General features: G+C 37.1%; 1 long non-coding RNA gene across 3 annotated transcripts in view; it reads left to right on the forward strand.

Annotated features, from left to right (window-relative positions):
• LOC132020894 (uncharacterized) overlaps positions 1 to 26,033 on the forward strand; it is a 193,287-nt gene extending 167,254 nt beyond the window's left edge. For 2 of the 3 annotated variants that reach the window (XR_009405142.1, XR_009405140.1), the window contains 2 exons: positions 719 to 798; positions 24,015 to 26,033. This is a non-coding gene — a long non-coding RNA (uncharacterized LOC132020894). The remainder of the gene's footprint in view (positions 1 to 718; positions 799 to 24,014) is intronic. The other variant, XR_009405141.1, reaches the window with a different exon arrangement.
• Positions 26,034 to 27,442: the final 1,409 nt, after the last annotated feature.

Consider the following 27,442-nt stretch of genomic DNA (forward strand, 5'->3'; position numbering starts at 1 on the left):
TGCTGTCCTATGGGTGACTCCTGGTATTTGATAGCTCTCAAGACTAGGATCCAGTCTGGGGGGCTTCAAATGCCCCCTACTCTGATGGTTCCACCATACTCATGACACAGCCTCTACTACTGCTTCCTATCCACTTTTACTTTCTGGGCATCTACAGCACAAGTTTCCAGTGAGAGAGAAACTGGATGAGCTGATTAGTCTCAATCCAGTATGAAAGGCCTTTCTTGGCTGGTGTTTGTGGACTTCCAGGGTCTAATCAATTGTGGCCAAGGCAACAGGATCAAATGACATGAAGCTTGACAACTTATGCATAAGCAGCATTTAGGCTCTTTATCCCAAGGAGTCTATAAGTGTCAGTTACCAAGAGCTTCATGGTCTGTCTAGTTCACTTTTACAGCTGGCTTTCATCCAATGATCAGTGTTACTTCATATTTTTATACCAGGAACTACCCAGGATGCTAGGCTTTGGGTTACTAAGTGTAAAATAGAACAAAGATCTTGTTTGATTAAAGAAAAACCATGTGTTGTACATTTTCTAGGGTACTGAATCTTGAGGGTGACTCTGATAGTAAAGCTAATAATAATACAAGGCATTATAAAACAAGACCTCAGAATAGAAAGATCAACCTAGGTACTATATAATGGAGTGTCAGATTCTAAATCGAGGGTTTTGGAAAAAAATAAAGGTAATTTATTTTATTTTATTTTATTTTTTCAGTGTTCCAAGATTTGTTGTTTATGTACCACACCCGGTGCTCCACACAATACGTGCCCTCCTTAATACCCACCAAAATCAAGGTAATTTATAGCGTTAATAGCTAGTGTAAACCACTGCTTAAGCCTATAGCATCTGGAAGGGTATGAAGGTACTGTGCCTTATGGAAAAGAAAAAAGTCTTATTATTACATAATCCAATACAAATACATAAATGCCAACACTTAAAGGTCATTAGGGAAACATTTGGGAATCTACTCCTTCTGTCTTGGTTTTCTCTCTGTGTTCTTGCCCTCTTGTGCAGGCTCTCACCCTACCCCAACCCCAGTCAATTGATTGCTTTGGTTTTCTCCTCAGTAAGCCTGACAGGGCAGCATCCGTGGTTTGGAAGAGAACTATAGGCCCCTCCAAGAAGGGCAAACATCCACCAGACCAACACTTTTCTCTTCCCTTGTTGATATTGATCACCTTTATAACATCAGTGGAGAGGGCTGTTACATTCTGCCTCTTTTCTCCACTTAAAAGACCCCTCCCAGGATGGAAGATGGGGAGTAAAAAGGGGGTTGATGGAAGAAGAAAAGCATGCCTGCCACAGAGTCTTAATGACAATTAATGGAGACTAGAATGTTAAAGCTCCGGCGTTGCTGTTGCTGGCTTTCACATCACATTTGTTCGCTCTCCCTAGTATACAAGTGATTTCCATTCAGGTTGACTCAGTTCCCAACAGGAAAAGAAGAATAAATGACATTCTATTAAGGCTTATAGTCCTGAATGACACGGGAGCTATTGCAAATGCATTGGAAATTTCTGGGTTTAAAAGACAAGTCCAGTTGTAAAGTGTCTATAGGTTTTTTTTTTTAATTGGTGAATAAGGAGAACTGAAGACATTTTTCTTCATTTGATGGTATTTGTGTTTAAGTGAAATTTCAATTATAGTAGTTTATAAAATCAGGAGTTTATGTTTTAAAAGGGCAAATTTCACACAAAGCCAAATGGGGGAAAGTATAATCCTAAAGTTTCCCATGTTTTCAAAATCTGCCTCTGACAAGAAAAGAAAAGTAATGATATTGATTATGATAGTTTTAAAATTTTTATTTATTTATTTAAGGGAGAGATGGAGAGGAGTGGAGGGGGAGGGAGAGAGAGTCCTAAACAGACTTGGAGCCGAGCACACAGCCGGACTCTGGGGTCGATCCACTACCCTGAGACAAAACCAAGAGTCAGATGCTTAACTGACTAGGCCACCCCCAAGGACCTCTGATTTTAGTTTTAAATGAAACATTTAGAGAAGAGGGACACAAGCTTGACAATGTGGTAAAGATAAATTTTCTTTAATGAAGGAACTTGCAAACTCAAACGTCACTATGTGGCCCAAGTCATTTTTACAGAAATAATGCCACCTCAGATCGTTATCGAGCCTTCTAACCCTAAGATGTATGTGTGCTAATTACACTTGATAGGATTTCATTTTTGGCTCTAATTGTATAATTAATTATATTTCACTATTAACACTCCTGACCACAAATCCATTTCAGATTTCTTATCGTCTTCTCATCATCACGTAGTCCTGCCAGCTCCACCTCCAAAGTATTTATTTCCACCACCAGCACCAGCCCCGTTGCCTCCCTCATACTGTTGGCATAAGCTCCTAATTGGCCTCTTGCTCTCTTCACTCTGCTCCCTCTCCCATCTGTTCTCCACATTGCAGACAGAAGGGGTGTTCGCCGATGCACACATGTGAGGAGAAAGACAAGCTCTTTACTGTGGCCGGCAAGGCCCGTATGATCTGGTCCTTACCTACCTCCTGGGTCTCCTCTGGCACAGGCTACTGCTGATTCTGTGTCTTTGAGAACCTCAAACTGGGCTCCAGCCGCAGAGCCTACACACGCACTTAGGACCCTCTGTCCTCTCCCCTCCCCTCTTTACCTAATTAACTCCAGAAGCTTTTCAAGTCTCCGCTCAAGGGCCGCTTCTTCTAAGAAGCCTGCCCTGATACGCTTCTCTGACCAGAACAGACACCCCTCTACAGACTATGACTAGTACTATGTAACTATCTTTCTTAGCTCTTGTTATAGTCCTACTATATTGGCTTGGTGATCATTTAACTAATGTCTCAATGCCCTACTTAACTAGAAGTTAAATGAAGACAGGAATCATATCTGTATTTGCTCACTTCAGGGCCTAGAAAAGTACCTGGTGCATAGTTGGCACCCAATATGTATATGCTGTATGAATAACTATGAAAATAGCCAAGAAATAAATATAAGTACATTTAGTATATGGATTGAAATGTGTAGATGCAAAACTATTATTACTCCATGAGTCTGACTATTTTAACAATTAAGGGGAAAAAATAATAAAACTCAGTTTAGGTTTTTATTGTTTATTGGGAGATATTAAATTACTCAAAGGGTTGTTTTACTAAAATGTTTAGTTTTTCATGACATTGGTCAATATTAAGTAACCAAATTTGTACATCAACCTCAAATTCCTGTGACATCTTTTCTACATTCCAAAGTTAAAAAATTTATTCATTCATGATTTTGAGAAATTAAAGGACTTTGGCTTTGAGTTCTCCAGCTTTTTTAAAAATAAAGAAAGTACTAGAAAAACCTTAAAATGGAAAGTGTTACTGATGGTAAGTACAGTTAGAGAACAGCAACAACTTCAGAAAACTAGAAGTATTGTGCTCTATTTTAAGGTGACTAGGTGGTTTCTCATAATTTTTGTTACTACTTCAATAAATATTGCTGTTTATGAATTTTTCCTTGTCTGGACCTTGTGCAGGTTTAAATGTGTTTAAAGATTTGGGTAGTTAACTTTTATGTTCAGAAACCTTTGATTCCAAATTTATAATCTTTGGTGCTTTATGTGAAATCGACATGTGCAAATAGTCTGGAAGAAAAAATTCCATTACCACATGGAACAGAACCAGAATTAACTCCTTAATTTTCTGTGTGGTCCTTGAGGGGGTCCCCCACCCACAGTATACTATTTAACTTCTAATAGCTTGACTACTTAAATGGAAATATTTTGCCTGAGTCAGACATTAGCAATTATTTTGCCTGAGTCAGATATTAACAGTTAGATATGTAAGAAGATACTTTAAAAACAAATCATGCTAATGATTTAAGAGCACTTTGTGTTTCTTGTTCATGCTTATCCATATCATCTGAAAGTAGTTCCTAGCATAAAAAGGCATTTAATATTTGTGGAGTGATAAAATGTATATGTAAGTCTAACTACTGAAGGTTGATTAATATATAAAATATGAATCAGTTTTGGAAAATAATTAACTCAGCTCATCTTAATGACTTTGCAATAAGTAGACTGGTGGGTCTCATGCATTAGAGAAGATAGAGATATATTTCATTTATAAAGAGGAGAAATCTTTTTCAGTGAGTTTTTAATGTATAAAAGAGGCTGTGGGCCAGAATGACATATTCACAATTACTGTGATTTAATTCAGACTCAGTTTATTCAAGCCTGCAAATTCAACTTACAGATATTGATGTTTTATTTATAAATCTAATACTTGTGTGTTAAAATACAAAATGATGACTTTTATTTTTTCTTTGATTTCTAAGCAATTATAAATCTGACAGTTTAATTTTTCATAATCTTTCATTTATTTTTTAAATACCAAATATACAAAGAATAATATAATATATATATATACTGATTCCCATCCACCAATGGCTTAAGAAATAAAGTATTACAGGTACTTTTGAACTTCAAAGACCACTTCTTCTTAAGTCTATTTCTACCCTCCACAACACTACCATTCTGAATTATATTCTATAAACATTTACTACAGATAATACTGTATATTGTTTTGCTTACTTTGAAATATAATAAACAGTATGTCACAGGTTGGACTCTCCAGAAGCAGATGCTGACATTGAGTTTGGAAAATTTCTTTGGCTTGTTTTTTTCACTCTTTTTAAAAACATGGAATTGTTTGCTATGTAAAAGTTTTAAATTTTTTTATGCTTTAAAAAAAATTTAGTATAGTTAATTACAGTGTAATACTAGTTTCAAGTACACAATAAAGTGGTTCAACAATTCTGTACATTACTCAGTGCTCATCATGATAAGTGTGGTCTTAATCTGCTTCACCTGTTTCACCATTCCCCTACCCTTCTTCCCTCTGGTGACCATCTGTTGGTTCTCTATGGTTAAGAGTCTGGTTTTTTTCGTTTGTCTCTTTTTTCTTTGTTTTGTTCTTAAATTCCATAAATGAATGCAATCATGTGGTATTTGTCTTTCTCTCACTGACTTATTTCGCTTACCATTATACCCTCTAGATCCGTCCATGTTGTTGCAAATGGCAAGATTTCATTCTTGTTTGTGATTGAGTAATACTTCCCTTTGTATATATCTACACCCTTCTTCTTTATCCATTCATCTATTGAAGGAGGCTTGGGCTGCTTCCATAATTTGGCTATTGTAAATAATGCCGTAGTAAACATAGCGGTGCATGTATCTTTTTGAATTAGTGCTTTTGTATTCTTTGGGCAAATACCCAGTAGTGGGATTACTGGATCATATGGTAATTCTATTTTTAACTTTTTGAGGAATCTTCATACTGTTTTCCACAGTGGTGGCACCAGTTTGCATTCCCACCAACAGTGTACAAGGGTTCCTTTTTCTCTACATCCTTGCCAACACTTACTGTTTCTTGTGTTTCTTTATGTTAGCCATTCTGACAGGTATAAGGAGATAGCTCATTGTGGTTTTTATTTAGTTTTTTTATTTAATTTCTTTTCAGTGTAACAGAATTCATTGTTTATGCATCACACCCAGTGCTCCATGCAATACATGCCCTCCATAATACCCACCACCATGCTTCCCCAACCTCCTACCCCTGCCCCTTCATAAACTTCAGATTGTTTTTCAGAATCCTTAGTCTCTCATGGTTCATCCCCCCGTCCAATTTCCCTCAACTCCCTTCTCCTCTCCATCTCTCCATGTCCTCCATGTTATTTCTTATGCTCCACAAATAAGTAAAACTATATGATAATTGACTCTCTCTGCTTGACTTATTTCACTCAGCATAATCTCTTCCAGTCCCGTCCATGTTGCTACAAAAGTTGGGTATTCATCCTTTCTGATGGAGGCATAATACTCCATAGTGTATATGGACCACATCTTCCTTATCCATTCGTCCGTTGAAGGGCATCTTGGTTCTTTCCACATTTTGGCAACTGTGGTCATTGCTGCTATGAACATTGGGGTACAGATGGCCCTTCTTTTCACTACCTCTGTATCTTTGGGGTAAATACCCAGTAGTGCAATTTCAGGGTCATAGGGAAGCTCTATTTTTAATTTCTTAAGGAATCTCCACATTTTCTCCAAATTGGCTGCACCAACTTGCATTCCCACCAACAGTGCAAGAGGGTTCCCCTTTCTCCACATCCTCTCCAACACACGTTGTTCCCTGTCTTGCTAATTTTGGTCATTCTAACTGGTGTAAGGTGGTATCTAAATGTGGATTTAACTTGAATCTCCCTGATGGCTAGTGATGAACATTTTTTCATGTGTCTGATAGCCATTTGTATGTCTTCATTGGAGAAGTGTCTGTTCAAACTCAACATACACAAAACAGATAATCATGCCAAAAAATGGCATGATTATCTGTTTTGTGTATGTTGAGTTTGAGAAGTTCTTTGTAGATCCTGGATATCAGCCTTTTGTCTGTACTGTCATTTGCAATTATCTTCTCCCATTCCGTGGGCTGCCTCCTTGTTTTGTTGACTGTTTCCTTTGCTGAGCAGAAGCTTTTGATCTTGATGAAGTCCCAAAAGTTCATTTTCACTTTTGTTTCCTTTGCCTATGGAGACATATCTTGAAAGAAGTTGCTGTGGCTGATACGAAAAAGATTGCTGCCTATGTTCTCCTCTGATTTTGATGGATTCCTATCTCACATTGAGGTCTTTTATCCATTTTGAGTTTATCTTTGTGTACGGTGTAAGAGAATGGTTGAGTTTCATTCTTCATAAAATCTATCTATGAAAAACCTACAGCAAATATCATCCTCAATGGGAAAAAGCACACAGCCTTCCCGTTGAGATCAGGAACATGACAAAGATGCCCACTCTCACCACTCTTGGTCAACATAGTATTAGAAGTCCTAGCAACAGCAATCAGAAAACAATGAGAAATAAAATGTATCCAAATTGAAAATGAAGAAGTCAAACTCTCTCTCTTCACAGATGACATGATAATTTATATGGAAAACCCCAAAGACTCCATCCCCAAACTACTAGAACTCATACAGCAATTCAGTAATGTGGCAGGATACAAAGTCAATGTAGTCAGTTGCTTTCTTGTGAAAGCAATGAAATCAGTTGCTTTCTTATTCACTAACAATGAAAACACAGAAAGGGAAATTAGAGAATCGATTCCATTTACTATAGCACAAAGAACAATAAGATACCTGGGAATAAACCTAACCAAAGAGGTAAAGGATGTGTGCTTGAGGAACTACAGAACACTCATGAAAGAAATTGAAGAAGACACAAAAAGATGGAAGACCATTCCATGCTCTTGGATCAGAAGAATAAACATTGTTAAAATGTCTATACTGCCTAGAGCAATCTATACTTTTAATGCCATTCTGATCAAAATTCCACCAGTATTTTTCAAAGAGATGGAGCAAATAATCCTAAAATTTGTGTGGAATCAGAAGAGACTAAAGAAAATTGCTAAGGAAATGTTGAAAAAGGGGCGCCTGGGTGGCTCAGTGGGTTAAGCCGCTGCCTTCAGCTCAGGTCATGATCTCAGGGTCCTGGGATCGAGTCCCGCATCGAGCTCTCTGCTCAGCAGGGAGCCTGCTTCCCTCTCTCTCTCTGCCTGCCTCTCTGACTACTTGTGATTTCTCTCTGTCAAATAAATAAATAAAATCTTTAAAGAAAAAAAAAAAAGGAAATGTTGAAAAAGAAAAACAAAACTGGCAGCATTACATTGCCTGATTTCAAGCTTTATTACAAAGCTGTGATCATCAAGATGGCATGGTACTGGCATAAAAACAGACACACAGACCAGTGGAACAGAGTAGAGAGCCCAGATATGTGCCCTCAAATATATGGTCAAATAATCTTTGACAAAGCAGGAAAAAATATACAGTGGAAAAAAGACCGTCTCTTCAATCAATGGTGCTGGGAAAATTGGAGAGCTATATGTAGAAGAATAAAGCTCATTGTGGTTTTGATTTCAATTTTCCTAATGATGAGTGATGTAAGTATTGTTTCATGTGTTTGTTGGCCATTTGCATGTCTTCTTTGAAAAATATCTGTTCAGGTCTTCTGCCCATTTCTTGACTGGTTTTTTGTTTTTTGGGTGTTGAGTTTGGTAAGTTCTTTATAGACTTTGGATACCAGCCCTTTATCTGATAAGACATTTGCAAATATCTTCTCCCATTCAGTAGATTGTCTTTTAGTTTTGTCAGTTGCTTCCATGCTGTGCAGAAGATTTTTGTTTTGATATAATCCCAATAGTTCATTTTTGCTTTAATTTCCCTTGTCTCAAGAGACATATCTAGAAAAATCTACAGCTAACGTCAATTAAATTATTGCCTATGTTCTCTTCGAGGATTTTAATGGTTTCAGATCTCACATTCAGGTCTTTAATCCATTTGAGTTTATTTTTGTGTATGCTGTAAGAAAGTAGTCCATTCTTTTACATATAACTGTCCAGCTTTTCCAGCACCATTTGTGGAAGACACTGTCCCTTTCCCATTGTACATTCTTGCCTCCCTTGTTGAAGACTAATTGCCCATATAATTGTGGGTTTATTTCTGGACTCTCTATTTTGTTCCATTGATCTATGTGTCTCCTTTTGTGCCACTATCATAGTGTTTTGATTACAACAGTATATTTTGTAGTTTATTTTGCTATCTGAGACTATAATACCTCCAGTTTTGTTCTTCTTTTTTCAAGATTGCTTTGGCTATTCAAGATCTTTTGTGTTTTTATATAATTTTAACATTATTTGTTCTAGGGTGCCTGGGTGGCTTAGTTAAGCATCTGCCTTCAGCCCAGGTCATGATAGAAGAGAAAGCCCACTTCTCTCTCTCCCTATGCTGATTCTCTCTCCTTGCTCCCCCTGTTGTGTGCTCTCTCTCTCTTCTGTCAAGTAAATAAATAAAATCTTTTTTAAAAAGATTAATTGTTGTACTTCTGTGAAAATAGTTTGTATTTTGATAGGAATTGCATTAAATCTGTAGATTGCTTTGGGTAGTATGAACCTTGTAATGATATTAATTTGCTCAATTCATGATGATGGAATATATTTCCATTTATTTGTGTCAACTTCAATTCCTTTCATCAGTGTTTTACAGTTTTCAGTGTACAGATCTTTCATCCCCTTGGTTAAGTTTATTCCTACGTATTTTATTATTTTTGGTGCAATGGTAGGGATTGTTTTCTTAATTTCTCTTTCCACTGCTTTATTATTAGTGTATAGAAAAGCAATGAAATTCTGTATATTGGTTTTGTGTCCTGTGACCTTACTGAATTCATTTATCAGTTTTAGTACTGTTTTCATGGTATCTTTTGTTGGATTTTCTATATATAGTATCATGTCATCTGCAAATAGTGAAAGTTTTACTTCTTCCTTACCTAATTGGATGCCTATTTTATTTCTTTTCAGTGTTCCAGCATTCATTGTTTATGCACCACACCCAGTGCTACATGCAATATGTACCCTCCTTAATACCCACCATCAGGCTCACCCAACCCTCCACCCTCCCTCCTCAAAAATCCTCAATTTGTTTCTCAGAGTTCACAGTCTCTCATGGTTGGATGCCTTTTATTTCTTTTTCTTGTCTGATTGCTGTGGCTAGGACTTCCAGTACTATGTTGGAAGTATGATAATTGTACATCCTTGCCTTGCTCCTGATCTTGGGGGGAAAGTTTTCTGTTTTTCACCATTGAGTATAGTGTTAGCTGTGGGTTTTTCATATGCAGGCTCTATTATGTTCACATATGTTCTCTTGACCTACTTTGATGAGGGTTTTATCATAAATGGATATTTTTATCATAAATGGATATTTTACTTTGCCAAATGCTTTTTTGCATCTATTAAAATGATCATGTGATTTTCACCCTTTCTCTTATTAATGTGATATGTCACATTGATTGATTTGCAAATATTGAACTACCCTCATCCTGGGAAGAAACCCTACTTGATTGTGGTGAATACTCTTTTTAACATATTGTTGGGTTTGGTTTGCTAATATTTTGTTGAGGGGTTTTCATCTATGTTAATCAGAGATATTGTCTTATAGTTCTCTTTTTTTGCAGTGCCTTTATATGGTTTTGATAATTTTTGCACAATGTGTTATTCCATGGTAATGCTGATCTCATAGGTTGAATTTGGAAGATATCCTTCCTCCTCTATCTTTTGGAATAGTTTGAAATTGATATTAATTCTTATTTAAAAGTTCGGTTGAATTTACCTGTGATGCCATCTAGTCCTAGACTTTTGCTTGTTGGGAGTTTTTTGATTACTGATTCAATTTAATTGCTGGTAATCAGTCTGTTCAAATTTTTTATTTCTTCCTGTTTCAGTTTTGGGAGATTATATGTTTCTAGGAATTTATCCATTTCTTCTAGGTTGTCCAATTTGTTGGCATATAATTTTTCATTATATTCTGTTAGAATCCTTTGTATTTTTGTAGTGTTGGTTGTTATTTCTCCTCTTTCCTTATTGATTTTATTTATTTGAGTCCTCTCTCACACTCTTTCTTTTTATGAGTCTGGCTGAAGTTTTATCTATTTGGTTGATCTCAAAAACCAGCTCCTGATTTCACTGACCTGGGGTTTTTGGTCTTTTTTTTTTTTAAGTTTCTGTATCATGTATTTCTGCTCTAATCTTTGTTATTTCCTTCCTTCTACTGGTTTTGGGTTTTGTTGTTCTTTTTCTAACTCCTTTAGATGTAAGGTTAGGTTATTTGAGATTTTTCTTGCTTCTTGAAATAGGTTTGTATTATTGTAAACTTCCCTCTTAGGAGAGCTTTTTGCTGCATCCCAAATATTCGGGGACATTGTGTTGTCATTTTCATTTGTCTCCCTGTATTTTTTTTATTTCCTCTTTGATTTCTTTGTTGACCTTTTCATTGTTTAGTAGCACATTATTTAACCTCCACATATTGTGTTCTTCCCAGAGTTTTTCTTGTGGGCAATTCCTAGTTTCATAGTATTATGTTGAGAAAAGATGCATAATATGACTTTAGACTTTTTTATTTGTTGGGACTTGTTTTGTGGCTTAATATGTGGCCTATTCTGGAGAATGTCCTTTGTGCTCTTGAAAAGAATGTGCTTTCTGTTATTTAGGATGATATCTTCTGAATATATCTGTTAAGTACATCTGGCCCAATGTGTTATTCAAAACTACTGTCTTCTTGCTGATTTTCTGTTTGAATGATCTATCCATTGATGTTAAGTGAGCTGTTAAAACCCCCTGCTATTATTGTATTACTATCAATTGCTTCCTTTCATTTTTTTATTAGTTGCTTTATATATTTGAATGTTCCCATTTTGGGTGAATAAATATTTACAATTGTCCTATCTTCTTGTTAGATTATTCCCTTTATGATTATATAGTATCCTCCTTTGTCACTTTTTATTGTCTTTGTTTTTAAAGTCTATTTTATACAATATAGGCATTGCTACCCTGACTTTCTTTTCACTTCCATTTGCATGATAAATGCTTTTCTATTCCCTACTTTCAGTCTACATGTGTCTTTAGATCTGAAATGAGTGTCCTGCCGGCAGCATGTGGATGGATCTTGCTTTTTCATCCATTCCATCACCCTGTGTCTTTTGCTTGGAGCATTTAATCCATTTACGTTCAAAGTAATTAATGATAGGTATGTATTTACTGCCATTTTGTTAATTTTTTTTATGGGGCGGTGTCATTTTTCTGTCTCTTTATTCCCTTGCTCTCTTCCCTCATAGTTTGCTGGCTTTCTTTAGTGATATACTTGGATTCTTTTCTTTTTAATTTTTGCACATCTCTTACCAGTTTTTGATTTGTGGTTACCTTGAGGTTTATATATAACATCTTATGCATATAGCAGTCTATATTAAGTTCATGTCATTTAAACTTGAACTCATTCTTTACTCCTCACCCTCCATGTTTTAGGTATATGGTGTGATACTTTACATCATTTTATTCTGTGAATTCCTTGGCCGATTTTTATACATATACTTAATTTTACTGCTTTTGTGCTTCCTACTTCTCTTACTCTTATAATCTTTCCTTTCCACTTGAAGACTCCCCTTTAACATTTCTTGTAAGGCTGGTTTAGTGGTGATGAACTCCTTTAATTTTTGTTTGCCTAAGAAACTCTTTATCTCTCCTTGTATTCTGAATGATAGCCTTGCTAGATAGAATATTCTTGGCTGCAAGTTTTTTTTTTTCTTTCAGCACTTTGAATATATCATGCCACTCCCACCTGGCCTCTAAAGTTTCTTTCTTTTTTTTTAAGGTTTTCTTTTCTTTTTTCTTTTTTTTTTTTTTTTTTAATTTGAGGGAGCGAGAGACTGGGGGGCATGCAGAGGAAGAAGCAGACTCACTGCTGAACAGGGATCCTGACTCAGGGCTTGATCCCAGGACCCTGAGATAATAACCTGAGCTGAAGGCAGACTTTTAACCAACTGAGACATCCAGATGCCCCTGGTCTCTAAAGTTTCTGCTGAATAAACAGCTTTATAGTTTTATAGGGTTTTCCTTATATGTAACTATTTTCTTTTCTCTTGCTGCTTTTAATTTTTTTCTCCTTATCCCAACTCTTTGCCACTTTAATCACAATGTGTCCTGGTGTGAACCTTCTTGGGTTGATTTTTGGGGAGGCTCTCTCTGCCCCCCTAGATTTGGATTTCTGTTTCCTTCTCCATATTTGGGAAGTTTTCAGCTATTATTTCTAAATTTATACCCCCTTTTCTCTGTCTTCTCCTCAAATCCTTATAATGTGAATGTTATTTCACTTGATGGTGTCACTAGTTCCCTTAAGCTGTTTTCATTTGTTGTTGTTGTTGTTGTTATTATTATTATTATTATCATTATTATTTTATTTCTCCTGTTCACCTTGCTTACTTTCCATTACTCTGTTCTTTAGGTCACTGATCTGTTCTTCTGCTTCCTCTAGTCTACTATTTATTCTATCTAGTGTATTTTTTTTTAAGATTTATTAATTTATTATAGAAAGAGGGAGAGAGATTGTGAGCTTAAGTGGGAGGCGGGTAGAGGCAGAGGAAAGAGAATATCAAGCAAACTCCCACTGAGTGGGGAGCCCAATGGCACAGGGCTTGATCCTGTGACCATGAGATCATGACCTAAGCTGAAATCAGGAGTCAGACCCCCCAACCAATTGAGCCGCCCAGGTGCCCCTCCATCTAGTATATTTTTAATTTCAGTTGAGTTCTTCATCTCTGATTTGTTCTTTTTTTATATTTTCTCTTTGTTGAGAGTCTCACTGATGTTCTCCACTCTTTTCTCAAGTCCAGTGAATTATTTTATGACCATTACTTTAAATTCTCTGTCAGACATATTACTTATCACTGTTTTGTTTGGCTCTCTTACTGTGACTTTGTCCTATTCTTTCATTTGGGACATATTCCTCTGTCTTCTTATTTTGTCTAATTCTCTGTGTCTGTTTTGGTATTAGGAAAGTCATCCAAGTCTCCTGCTCTTGAAAATAATGGCTTATGAAAAAAAGGTCCTGTAGTGCCCTGCAGTGCAATGTCCCCTGTTAACCAGAACATGGCACTTTAGGGATGTCTCCTATGTGTGTTACATATTTGTGGCTGAGTTGCATTTGCTTTCAGTCTTGTCTGCAGTGGCTCTCTTTGCCTGTTGTGAGCAAGGTTTTGTCCCTATGTTGTTAGTGGGCCAGTCTGCGGCTGACTTAGACTTGAGTTGAGTCCAACAAGGCATCTGCCAGAGAGTCAGTAGTTCAGACTGCAGGGTGCTTTCCCTTTGTTGTCCCTAAGAAGGTTTTTTTGGTGGGTGGGGCCTGTAGTCAGAAATTATGTTTGCTTGCACCCCACTGCTGGGGTCAGAGTCAGACTGCTGTGTGTTATATTTCTCTGTCCCCAGGCAGTAGTCTGCCTGCATACTGCCAGACTTAGGGGCCACTTTGGATGGGCTCTGGCCAAGGACATGTTTAAAGGGGGGGGGGGTAGGTCCACAGGAGAATTTGTGCGTATGGCGTGCTGAACCAAGAAGGGCCACACAGGCCACTGCAGGTGGGGAGTTGCAGCCACAGTTTCTGTGGAGTGAGAGGAGGAAACTACTGCCAAGGCTAAGTAGGTTGAAGGGGGCAGATCTGCAGAAGCATGGGGCAGGGCATGCTGTTAGCACTAGATGGAGAGTGTTTGGACAGTATGGTGCCCACAGGTATCCATGTATCTAGGCTTGTGGTTGGGGCTGGGAAATGGCACCCACCAGCTCTTTTGCTCTTGGAGAAGTGTCCCAAAGATCCCTGCCCCACAAGCACATGCTCTGAGATTAGTAAATAGATCTCCTTCCTGTATACACCAGATATTTTTCAAAAACTGCTGTTTCTATCTTGTCTCTTAGTATGGCTATTGGTTGTGCTGTTCTTTATGGAAGAGACTCTACATCTTTGATAACCACATCTCAGAAGCGATATACCTTCATATCTGCTGTATTCTATTGGTCACATACACCTACCTTGATCCAGTGTTGGGAGAGAACTACCTAGAGGTGGGAATCATTGGGGACCATCTTGGAGGTTGGCTATCACCGTCATGGTGTTTTATATTCTTTACATATTGCTGGATTAATTTGCTGATACTTTTGCTACAATTTTTATATCACAAGTGAAATTGGACTATAATTTTTCTTCCTTGTTATCAAGGTTATGCTAGCCTCATGAAGTGAGATAAGTAGTGTTCTCTCTTTTTCTATTCTCTGAAAGAGTTTGTCTATAATATCAGAATAGTTCAGAGTTATTTATTCCTTCACTGTGGCAATTTAATGTGAAGCCAATTTTTCCTTGATTCAATTTTTTCAACTGCACTGAAAGATCATTTAAGTTTTAAAACCATTTGGTTTTTCTATTTCTTCTTGAAAAAGCAGTTTGTGTAAATTGCATTTTGATAAAATTTTTTCCTTTAGTCTATACTTTCAAATTCAATGGCATAAGATTGTTCATAATGACTTTTTATTCTGTATTTAATATTTCTAGCTTTTATGATAATGTTCTTTTTTTTCTGATGTTATTTGTCCTGTCATTCTCCTTTATTGATTGATCTCATCAGATGCTCATTAATTTTATTAGGGTTTTTGAAAAATCGATCTTTTGTTTTATTGATTCTGTGTTTTCTGTTTAATCGGCCTCTGTTCTTATTTCTAACTTGTTCTTTCTTCTACTTTCTTTGGGTTTGTTTTGTTCTTTTTTAAATTTCTTTTTTTTAATTAATTAATTTATTTGACACAGAGAGAGGTCACAAGTAGGCAGAGAGGCAGGCAGAGAGAGGGGGAAGCAGCCTCCCTGCTAAGCAGAGAGCCTGATGTGGGGCTTGATCCCAGGACCCTGAGACCATGACCCAAGCTGAAGGGAATGGCTTAACCCACTGAGCCACCCAGGTGCGCCTTTTTAAAAATTTCTTAAATTATATTCTTAGTTTATTAATTTTTAGCCTTTTTCTAGTATGAATATCTTATGCCATAATTGTCCCTGACATATTCTTTTAGCTTAATCTTATAAGTTTTTATATGTACTACTTTAATTATTGCTTGGTTCAAACTATTTTTTTAAAGACGTTTTTATTTTTATTTTGAGAGAGAGAAACAGTGTGTGTGTGAGCAGGGGAAGGAGCAGAGGCAGAGGGAGAGAAAGAATCTCAAGCAGACTCCACACTGAGCACAGAGACTGACATGGGCTCTATCCCATGACCCCAAAATCATGACCTGAGTCAAAATCAAGAATTGGATGCCTAACTGACTGAGTCACCCAGGCACCCATGAACTATTTTTTTAATTCAACTATGTCTTCTTTGATCCATGAGTTTTACTCAGATATTTAATTTCCAAGCATATGAAGGTTTTCTTGGGTTGAGGTTAGTTTCTAACTCATTGTATTATGTTGGGGAAAATATGCTTATTGTTTCAATCTTATGACATTTGTCATAAGAATTATTTTTCTCTATCAGTTATCGAGTGGTTATATTAAAATACCACATTATGAATGTGGATTTGTCTGTTTCTCTTAATAGTTCTATCAATTTGTAAGTTGAAATTTTTAAGTCAAAATTAACCTTTCATAATAATAAAATATCCTGTTTATCTTGAATCACACAATTTGTCTTAAAGGTTACTTAGTCTAGAAATAACTTGTGTATTTATTTGGGCCTTCTAGTTTTCCACTTATAATGCAGAGATTCTTCTTAATTCTCTCTTACTGTCAAGGCCCAGTTGCATCTTCTCATAATAAGCTTCAGCTTATTCCCCTGTTATTTAACGATGTCACGTTATTCTTTTTCTCTGTTTCTTCAAGCAAAATTGAGCTCCACAGGCCTGGTTTTGCTTAAAGTAATAAATAAAATGCCAAATCTTCATAATTGAAAGAGTTGGTTGAAGGAGAGGTGCTTTCTCCCCTGCAGCTGCGGAAGAATGACCACCCTTGTGTCATAAAACATGTTCAAAGGATCTGAGCTCATGTGGTATTGAAACCTGTGTGAATATTTATAACTATACTAACTTGTTCTGTTATTTATTATTATAAACTTACCCTTGGAAGAATAATGTGAACAAAGATTCTGGAAGTCATTGCTATATTCTTTTTTTTGTTTGTTTAAAGATTTTTATTTATTTATTTGATAGAGAGAGATCACAAGTAGGCAGAGAGGCAGGCAGAGAGAGGGGGGAAAGCAGGCTCCTCTGCTGAACAGAGAGCCCGATGTGGGGCTCGATCCCAGGACCCTGAGATCATGACCTGAGCTAAAGGCAGAGTCTTAAACCACTGAGCCACCCAGGCGCCCCTCATTGCTATATTCTTAAAGTAATCTCCAAAGTGCCCTGTAATTCTCATGAATTATCTTACTCAATAATCTGATGTTTTCTTAATGTCATGTTTGACATTTCTATACTCCTATATAGTATGAGTGCTTGAGAGATTGTTCTAACAAGTCAGTAGATGACTAGCATGTTTTCCTTCTTTTGTCTATAGGATAAAATGGATAAATGCCCTGACTCTACCACATTTTGTGCTTAACAAAGAAATTGATCATCTTGTCTCATTTATATTAACCAGCCTAATGTCTTTGCTTCAACGTTTTTGTATTCTGTATTCTGCCTTTCTGTTGTCTGATTTGGAAGTTCCCCGATCTAGGCACAGGAACAATTGGTGAATTTGATTCGTCTTTGCATTCACATCTATGATTGTGTTTAAAGAACTGAACCAGAGTTCATTCCTCTGTTGTAGTTAGAGCAGGGGCACTTGGGAGAGGGGAAGGCCTCTGTTTCCTGATTATGTATCTTAACTGTGGTTCTTTGATACTTTTGATACTGCCAGAAACTGTTAGCCCTGAAGGAGTATTGTGCTGCCCATTATCCACCAGCCACATTCTCTTAACCAGAGGTAAAGTACAAAACGTAAGGCTTCTTCCAGTTCAGGCTAAGGCAGAGAATGGTTTTACAAGGGACTTTCCATGTACCACCTATGTCTCCAAAAGTTTTTGTTTTTAATATTTTATTTATTTATTTGAGAGAGAGAGAGAGATTGAGTACGAGTGGGGTGAGGGGCAGAGAGAGAGGGAGCAGGCTCCCAGATGAGCAGGGAGCTTGATGCAGGGCTCGATCCCGGGACTCCTGGATCATGTCCTGAGCATATGCAGACACTTAACCTACTGAGCAACCTAGAAGCCTCTGCCTCCAAAGGTTTTAAATTTATTTTCTTTTTTTTTTTTTTCACACTAGTTGTCAAGACTTCTTTTATTTAGAGATAATTTTCCCTTATTAAACCCCAATTTCTCTTCTACCTATTTCTCAACAAGAGAAAAATAGGCCAGTGTGATTGACACTGTGTCCAGCTTTCACTGATTCACAGCTTACCTGTTGTGAGGAGCAGGACTTCCACTCTAGAGCAGCTTTCCGTGTCTTTCCTTTTGGGCTGCCTCCTCACACACCCCTCACCGTCAGTTCCACTTGGTTCCAAAGCAGACGTGTTAGTCACAAATTAGAATTTTGTCTCAACATCTTCCACTTGCTTTTTTTCTTCTCTCTCACTCTTGCACCTGCAAAATCTATCGCAGGTCTAGTATTCTAGCACATAGCGGGCACTCAGTATGTCTTTGTGTAGTGGACAAAAGGAGAAATGACAAACACAGCTTCTGAGAAAGCAGAAGATCTCTTAAGGATTTCTGCAAACTTCTTTCTCTGAATGATATTTTCCAAAAAACATAAAGAAAAATGTTGTTCCTCTCTAGTTTGATGACCACATGTGCCTTTGCTGTTTCTGTGTCTTATTGATTTATTAAGAGAAATTCTGTGATCCTGCCATTTTTCTCTGGAAATAAAGGTGTGTGTGTGTGTGCATATGCACAATATATATATAGTGTATATAATATATAGTATATTTATTTTAATAAATTCTATATAAGTCAGGGTTCTTCAGAGAAATAGAACCAATAGGATATAGAAGGAAACATTCTGATGAGTTGGCTTACACAATTCTGGAGGCTGTGAAGTCCCAAGATCTGCCATCTATAAGCTGGAGACCCAGGAAAACTAGTAGTTTAATTCAATCCAGGTCTGAAAGTCTGAGGACTAGGAGAGCCAGTGATATAAATCCCAGTGAGAAAGTAAGAAAAGATGGGAAGAGACGTCCCAAATGAAGTAATGAGGCAGGAAAAGAAAGAGGCATTTTCTTCCTTCCTCCACCTTTTTGTTCTATTCAGGCCCTTAGTGGAGTAGATGATACACACATTGGGAGTGAGGGGGTGCAATATTCTTTACTGAATCTACCAATTCTTATGCCACTCAGTGCAATTCAAACGCTCTTCATAGATATATCCACAGACACCTTCACAGACACCCTCAGAAATAATCAGATATCTGGACACCCCTGATACTATCAAGTTGACACATAAAATTTACTATCACTCATTTTAAAAGAAAATATGGGTCAAAAAAGAAAGAGATTTAGAATCTTCACTGGAGGTTAATTTGTCAATAACAACAAAAAAAATTATTTTGACTTAATAAATTTACAATAGGAATTATCCAAAATATATGCTCACATAGGTATAAAATGGCATAGAAATAGGTTATTTTGCTTTTTCAGTTGCAAAAAAACTTGAAAAAATATAAATACTCATGAAAAAGAAATGTCTCAGAGAAATTGTGGTTTGTCCATACAATTGGAGAAGCAGCAGTAGCAAAGAAAATGAGAAAACTTTTTGTGAAGTGTTATGAAAGATCTCCAAGATCTATTGTCAAGTGAGAAAGTCAAGTTGCATAATAGTATATATAGTATGCAATTATTTCTTAAAAGAGTAAAAGGGAAAAATACATGTATTTGTTTTATTCTGGAGAGATTTCAAAGAAGTATATATTGGTTGCTTCTAGGTGAGAGAACTCCACCATGCTTATGTGACTGGGGAATGCTCTTCGTTCTTTTGACTTTTTGAATTATATGACTGCATGACCTACTCTAATTGGAAAGTAGGAAGGAAAGAAATTAACTATATCATTAAAATAATTGTCTTTTAGTGATTAGAATCTGAGCAATCTTTATTGTCTTTTTTTTTTTTTTAAGATTTTATTTATTTACTTGAGAGAGAGACAGTGAGAGAGAGCATGAGTGAGGAGACGGTCAGAGGGAGAAGCAGACTCCCCATAGAGCTGGGAGCCTGATGCAGGACTCGATCCTGGGACTCCAGGATCATGACCTGAGCTTAAGGCAGTCGTCCAACCAACTGAGTCACCCAGGCGTCCCTTTATTGTCTTTATGTTCCTCAAAATTTTCCCAACTTTCTATATGATATATATTACTTTTATAACTAGGGAAAAATTTTTAGATACAAATAATCATTTATTGTTCTGTTTTTTACTATGAGCCCCTCTCAATTCCTTTTCAGGAATAGAAATAAAAAAGATGGGCTTCAAAGATATATATTATATCCTTCTTGACATAGTGAATTAAGAAAGGCATATTTTGGGGTACCTGGGTGGCTCAGTGGGGTAAGCCTCTGCCTTTGTCTCAGGTCAGTGTCTCAGGATCCTGGGATCGATGCCGGCATCAGGCTCTCTGCTCAGCAGGGAGCCTGCTTCCCCATCTCTCTCTGCCTGCCTCTCTGCCTACTTGTGATTTCTCTGTCAAATAAATAAATAAATAAAATTCTTAAAAAAAAAAAAAAAGAAAAAGAAAGGCATATTTTGAAATGTGCAATACCATATTGTTAATTATAGGCACTATATTGTAAAATAGATATTTAGTGCTTATTAATCTAGAATAACTGAAACTTTATACCCATTAAACAACTCCCAGAGAAAACAAAAACAAAGGGATGCAAGGAAATTTGGGAGATGATAGATATGCCTATTAGCTTGATTGTGGTGATGGTATCACAGGTGTTGGCATATGTCCAAACTCATCAAATTGTACACATTAAGTATGTGCAGTTCTTTATATATTAATTATATGTTTTTAAAAAGCCTGTTTTTTAAAAAACTAGATCATCTAAATGATCCAAACTGTTCTAGTTCTTACTATCTCTAAAGGTAAGAGGTAGAATTATATATGTATAAAACAATTATATATGAAATTATGAAAGACAGTACAGAGATATCACTTCTTTTCTGTCTTCATTTGCCTCAGATCCCTACTTTGTGTTGACTAGATTCTAGATTGGGTAATCTAAACTTATTCACAACTTTTTTTCTGCAGCTGGAATCATGCAGTATTGTGTTATTTTCTAATTTAAAACCTCTCCGTTATGTGCATTTTTCACCTCAGAACTGGGCCATTGTGACTGGTTAATGTATTTGAATCTTTTATGGGTAAATTCTCTTCGAGTACTGAAATTTATTGCTGTGTGTAATTTAGGTCACTTATGTATGCAAATGCTACATTTGGTGTATGAATTGTTGTTACTGTGGTGACAGTTTTGCCAAATGATTAGGAGTTCTGTCTTCTTTTCTTTTTTAAGACTTTATTTATTTATTTGACAGACAGAGATCACAAGTAGGCAGAGAGGCAGGCAGAGAGAGAGGGGGAAGCAGGCTCCCCGCTGAGCAGAGAGCCCGATTCGGGGCTCAATCCCAGGACCTGGGATCATGACCTGAGCCGAAGGCAGAAGCTTTAACCCACTGAGCCATCCAGGCCCTCGGGAGTTCTGCCTTCTTGAGGGAGGCCATGGACAAGCCAGCCCAAGCAAACATGTGGAAATATCTATGCCCTGAGAGCCTGAGTGAGGTGAAGGCACGATGCCCGTTACTGGCAGAGAACTTCAAGGCTCAGAAACTTAACATGATTTCAGAATTATTGCTGTAAATAGTTGTATAGGTTGTTCATGCTTACTGAATGCTGACATGGCTGATGTAAAAGCAACAGGCACACAGGTCTATGCTCCTCCAACCTGACAGATATCTCACAGCTTGCTTAACCCACCAGACCTCTAGTGTGTCTCCATGAAAAACAAGGGAGGCCCTGGTTGCTGGGTTGGAATGCTTACCTCAAGAATATATTCTATACTTTGTTATTAGGGCAAACCTAAATAAAAGCTACTTTGAACTAGGAAAAATCATCATTCTTTCCCACTGTTTATTTGGAACCAGACTCTGTGGTCCAATCCAGCTATTCTTTTGTTTAGAAACGTACTATAGAGTTAGATCATGACAAGAATCCTAAAACGAGGCAAAGCTGAATTAAATTCGGACTCCACCACCTACTGTTTCAGTAATCTAGAAGAACTACTTAATTTTTCTGAAAGTGTTGCTCTTGCTTATAAAATTGGGATAATAATGCTTACCTCATGATATAGTGTGAAATTAAATATACTTGTATGAAGAAAGAGGACCTTAAATACTCAGTATTTCAGTATTTCATTAGTTACTTTCCCAACTTGCAGTTAACTTAGAAAGCATGATAGAACCTTACAATCTTAGAAAATAATACTTATATAATATATATTATATTATTATATATGAAGTATTTTCCATAATTGACCTTGATGAGTGATAAAGTTCAGACAACTGCTACCAATTCTTCTACTTTATTTTTAGTTCAGTCTCTTTTCTTCAACAAATCATTATCTTAATGTTTTTTGCTTTGTTTTTAAAAGTTAATAAAAGAGAGAAACAGTACACACATAACATCTTTTATTTTCTAAATATAAGATTACACTGGCAACACATTTTAAAACTAGGAGTTCTGGGTTTTATTTATTTTCACATTTTCCAAAAATACTCTTCTATTGTGATGTGAAACAAACAGAAAGATCAACCAAAAATTATCTCTTCCTGAGATCAGGCAAATAAAATAGTCCTCTGAGTGACATAAAAATACTAAAATATTAATAGGACGGTTCTTCAAATCTGGGTCTCCAAAAGCTGGTGGACGTCAGTTTCCCTGGGAAAGAACTCTGACAGAAACACATATGGTAATTTCTGATGAGTGCCATGAGGACTCAACACCTGTCGGGAAGTGGAAGAAATAGGATTGAGCAGAGGGAGAAGCTGAAATGTAGTCCAGTCCTAGAGGGAGCTCTGAGCTGAGAAGGCCTGTATAGTCCTGCCTTGAGGCAAGGGTGTTGGGAGGCAAGGGTGTGGGTCAGGATGGACCCACATTTTCAGTTCTCTACTGTGAACTATTCCAGGAAGGAAGGTAGAGTGGCTCCTTTTGGCTAAGAGCAATTCCCAGAAAGGGTTTAGCTGAGAGCTGGGGGGTGGTTGGTAGGGGGTGGTTGCCTCAATCACCCACCACAGCATTCACTACATGCTTAAATCAAAATATATGCAGACTTTCTTTTATTTTTTTAAAGATTTTATTTATTGATTTGACAGAGATACAGCGAGAGAAGGAACACAAGCAGAGGGAGTGGAAAGGAAGAAGCAGACTCCCTGCTGAGCAGGCAGCCCAATGTGGGGCTCGATCCCAGGGCTCTGGGATCATGACTTGAGCCAAAGGCAGACGCTTAACTACTGAGCTACCCTGGTGCCCCTATTCAGACTTCCTTAAACTTATATTTTAGGTGTGTATTGCAGACTAATGTCTACTGAACAGTTCAATAGCAACAACCAATTCAGGGCAGAGTAACTTTCAAAATCATGTAGAAGAAAAAAAGTGAAAATAGATTAAAATCTTCATTTGTTTGAATGGAAACAGCCTTACAGTGAGCAACATAACTGTTTAACATACCAATTATCTATTAAAAACAATTTCCAAACGTACTTAGCCCTCTTACTAACCTGCTAGTCTTACTAGTGTATTCTCCTGAATATTTAATATAAGGTTACATTACAACTGAATATTTAATATAAAGGTTACATTACTTATCCTACCCACTAACACACCAGAAGAGAAACAAAGCTCTGATACGTGTAGCTACAAGTCCTGGGACCCTCATCCATGCAGAATCTTGGACAGCCAAAGGTATGAGACTTTCAGGGATTGCTGAGATTTTCCAGAGTTTAAGAGAAATGAACTTGGGCTAACCCCTGCTGAGGCGATTTATCACTTTCTTGAGTCCACACTGAGAAAGGAAGGCAAAGGATAGGGGGGTAGAGAGAGAGTGTGGAGTCTCCCTACTTCCAACTAGGATGCTTTTCTAGAAAACCTTAAGATAAATGCCCTAGAATATTTGACCTGCCTCCATAACCTTCCTTCTTCTCTTAAACTACCATAGCCAGGAAAGGCAGGATTTCCTTCCTTATTTTCTATCAGGGTAAGACTTTCTTGCCCAGGTAATTTGTAATAATTGGTCTTATTATATATTCACAAATAATATAATTAATTTTTAAAGTTCTGTTCTCAGGCACCTGGGTGGCTCAGTGGGTTAAAGTCTCTGCCTTCGGCTCAGGTCATGATCCCAGGGTCCTGGGATCAAGCCCCACATCAGGCTCTCTGCTCAGCAGGGAGCCTGCTTCTTCCTCCTCTCTCTCTGCCTGCTCCTCTGCCTACTTGTGATCTCTGTGTGTCAAATAAATAAATAAAATCTTTAAAAATAATAATAAAATAATAAAGTTCTTTTCTCTCTAAAAAAGTCTGGTATTTATCTCACACTCACTTGCATCTCCCTCTCTCTCCTCTATCTCTCTGCCCTCAGAAAAAGAAGTCATCCCTGGGACATGAAGCTGTATAATGGCCTCTCTGCATGGTACCTGTCTGCTTCTCCTTCCCTGGATGATTAGGCTCATAGCTCAGACTTGGAAATGGAATGTCCTGTACAAAGATCTGATAGTTTTAAATATTTCCATTATGATCATCCTATAGAAAAGTAAGCAAGGAAATGGGACAAATGTTGCATCTAGAGATAAACAATTAAACTCCTGGTGAAACAAAAAAGTGATGGAAGGTAATACACTACTGGATTTGGATGTATTACAGAGCTTGGGAATGGCCAGAACATTTGAAAACAGCTCTCAATTCAAGGCACTAGAACTTTGAGACACATAGGCATTTCAGATGGGGGACGAAATGACCATAAAAAGAAGAGAGACTTAAGGAAGAGTAACACCATGGCTGTGAAATGCCCTTTGATACGGACAGGGTTGTGTTATTTTCCATTTCATCTCTTGGTCTTCTGTGGTCTTTCTCTTGATGTGTAATAGTGCTTTTTATTTGCTACTTAACATGTCTTTTATGTAAAGAAAAATTAAAATTTATAATTATTAGTGTGAATTTTACTGTTCATCTTTATAGTGTGCATAGCTAGCTTTAAATGCAAATATGAGAGTACTTAATTTGTGTGAGGAATTATTGAATTCATACAGTTTGTATTTTGTAAGTTTGCTCATGCCTACATATTTTGTTCTTACCACAAGGGTAGAAACTGTATAAAATTAACTCAACTTTTTACTTCACTTCTTGATAAGTGCATATTCTATCAACACTCTCTACTTTTAGCTTACTAATGAGTAAGGAAGGACTAATAAGTAAGGAAGGAGAAGGACCTAGGGGTTGCTGCCTGTCACTCTGTCAAGACACTTACCTTGTGGACACCTGGGTAGCTCAGTCAGTTAAGCATCTACCTTTGGCTCAGGTCATTATCTCCGGGTCCTGGGATCTAGCCCCGAGTTGGGCTTCCTGCTCACTGGGGAGTCTGCTTCTCTTTCATTCTCTCTGATTCTGCCCCCTCTCCACCACTCATATTCTCTCTATTTCTCTCTCTCTCTCAAATAAATAAAAAGTGGGGAGGGGGGGACTTACCTTGTACTTGCTTTGAGTCTCACTGAATTCCTCTCCATCACATGTCCACTGAAATTCTGTCCTCATGGGCATTTCAATGCTATATATAGACAGGGTAGCAAGGAATTGCTTGCATGTTACATGTCCACCTACCTCTTCTCAGAGACCTGCTGCATTGTCCCTTTGAACTTCACTTACAAAAGGATAAATTCTAAGATAATATAAAGAATTTCAAGATGGAGATGAGAGAGCATTAGCCTAGTGCAGGGCTCTGCATCTCTAGACAGGTCGTAAATCCATTAAGCTGGTCCTGAATGGCTATTTCAATGGATATCAGATACCATGTTGTGGAAACCAGGATGGGTAGTCTCAAAGATTCAGAAAACGCTTTCATTTTCTTAGAAACTAGATCTGAGAAAAATGATTATCAATTCAATTGATAAATTTGGTTCAACTAGAAGACAGTGTACTGGCATCTTACTCTAGACAAAGAATATCAATAGCCCAGACTGGTTCTCCAACACTTGGGCCAAGAAGCGGGGCTGTAGGGAGAGCCTCCTCAACTTGGCTACATTTTCTGGAACAAGGGTAAGAAAAATATAGAGAACTGTGCAAGACTAGTTTCTCCCAATATTTATTTGCCCTCTTTCCCTTACAGAAATATAGCACTGATTTTTAGGTGGGGAGATGGCCCCCCAGAATAAACTCTACATATTCCCCACTTCCTGCCCTTGGGCATAGTCATGTGATTAAGTTTTATTTTGTGTGTGTGTGTGTGTGTGTGTGTGTGTGTAACTTTATTTTATGGTTAAATAAAGTATTTGTGCTCAATATTGTTTGCATACTAGAATCAACCCAGAAAGTTTTTAAAAATGTTAATACCTGAAAAGAAAATACATAAAAAATGTTAATACCTGGTTTCCAGTGCTAGAGGTTTGGGCTGATGTAACTATACATCAATAAAAATAAAGTCCAAATAAAATAAATTATTACATTTTAAAATACAAACTTGTATTTCTCTCTCACTCACTTGCTCTATTTTTTTTCCATAAAATTTTATTTATTTTCAAGATTGCAAAGGACAAACCAGGAAAAGTATTTTGTAGCTAATGTTACAAAAGCTTTTTGTTTGTTGTTATGATGATGTACAGAATTACAAGAATGTTGGATGACAGAGTACAATCTCTGAGCTATGTCTTCTAGAACAAGTGTGTCATAACTTTGTTACTCATCATAGAACATCGTTCCTCCTTTGTACCTTACTCTCAAAATTTGAAAGATAAGAATATGAGAGTAGATCAGACAAGTTAAATTTTTATGTGCAATGAACGTTAAAGTATGTGATGAGAGGCAGAAAAAAATGTAAAAAAAAAAATGTGATGAGAGATTCCATGTAAAGTACCCATTCCTGTAGTCCCCCTTTATGCACAGAGGATGCATTCCAAAACCCCCAGTAGATGTCCGAAACTGTGAATAGTACTGAACCTCTATAAACCTCATTTTTTCCTATGCGTACATACTTAGCATTGAGTTTAATTTATAAATTAGGCACAGTACGAGATTAATAACAATAAATAATAATAAAATAAAACAAATCAATATACCATAAAAAAAAAGTTAGGTGACTGTGGTCTCACAAAATATCTTTCTGCACTGTACTCATTCTTCTTGAGATGATGTGAGATAAAACGTCTACATGATGAGATGAAATGAGGTGAATGACACAGGCATTGCAACATGCCCTTAGGTTATTACTGACCTTCTGACAATACATTGGAAGAAAGATCATCTACTTCCAGACTGCAACTAACTGCAAGTAACACAAACCCCAGGAAGCAAAACCAAAGGTAGTGGGGGGACTAGTGTATATAGGCCCAAACACACAAAATATATCTATGATTTCACAGCCCTTTAAAATTAATTTTTAGGGATTTTTTTGAAACTTTTCCCCAAGCCTCCTATCTTAATAATGCTTTCAATTATTTTTTAATATAATTTTTTATTTTTTATAAACATATATTTTTATCCCCAGGGGTACAGGTCTGTGAATCACCAGGTTTACACACTTCACAGCACTCACCAAAGCACATACCCTCCCCAATGTCCATAATTCCACACCCTTCTCCCAAACCCCCTCGCCCCAGCAACCCTCAGTTTGTTTTGTGAGATTAAGAGTCACTTATGGTTTGTCTCCCTCCCAATCCCATCTTGTTTCATTGATTCTTCTCCTACCCACTTAAGCCCCCATGTTGTATCACCACTTCCTCATATCAGGGAGATCATATGATAGTTGTCTTTCTCTGCTTGACTTATTTCGCTAAGCATGATACGCTCTAGTTCCATCCA

This window comes from Mustela nigripes, chromosome 6 (assembly GCF_022355385.1).
Source record: "Mustela nigripes isolate SB6536 chromosome 6, MUSNIG.SB6536, whole genome shotgun sequence".
In the NCBI taxonomy this organism is placed as follows: Eukaryota; Metazoa; Chordata; class Mammalia; order Carnivora; family Mustelidae; genus Mustela; species Mustela nigripes.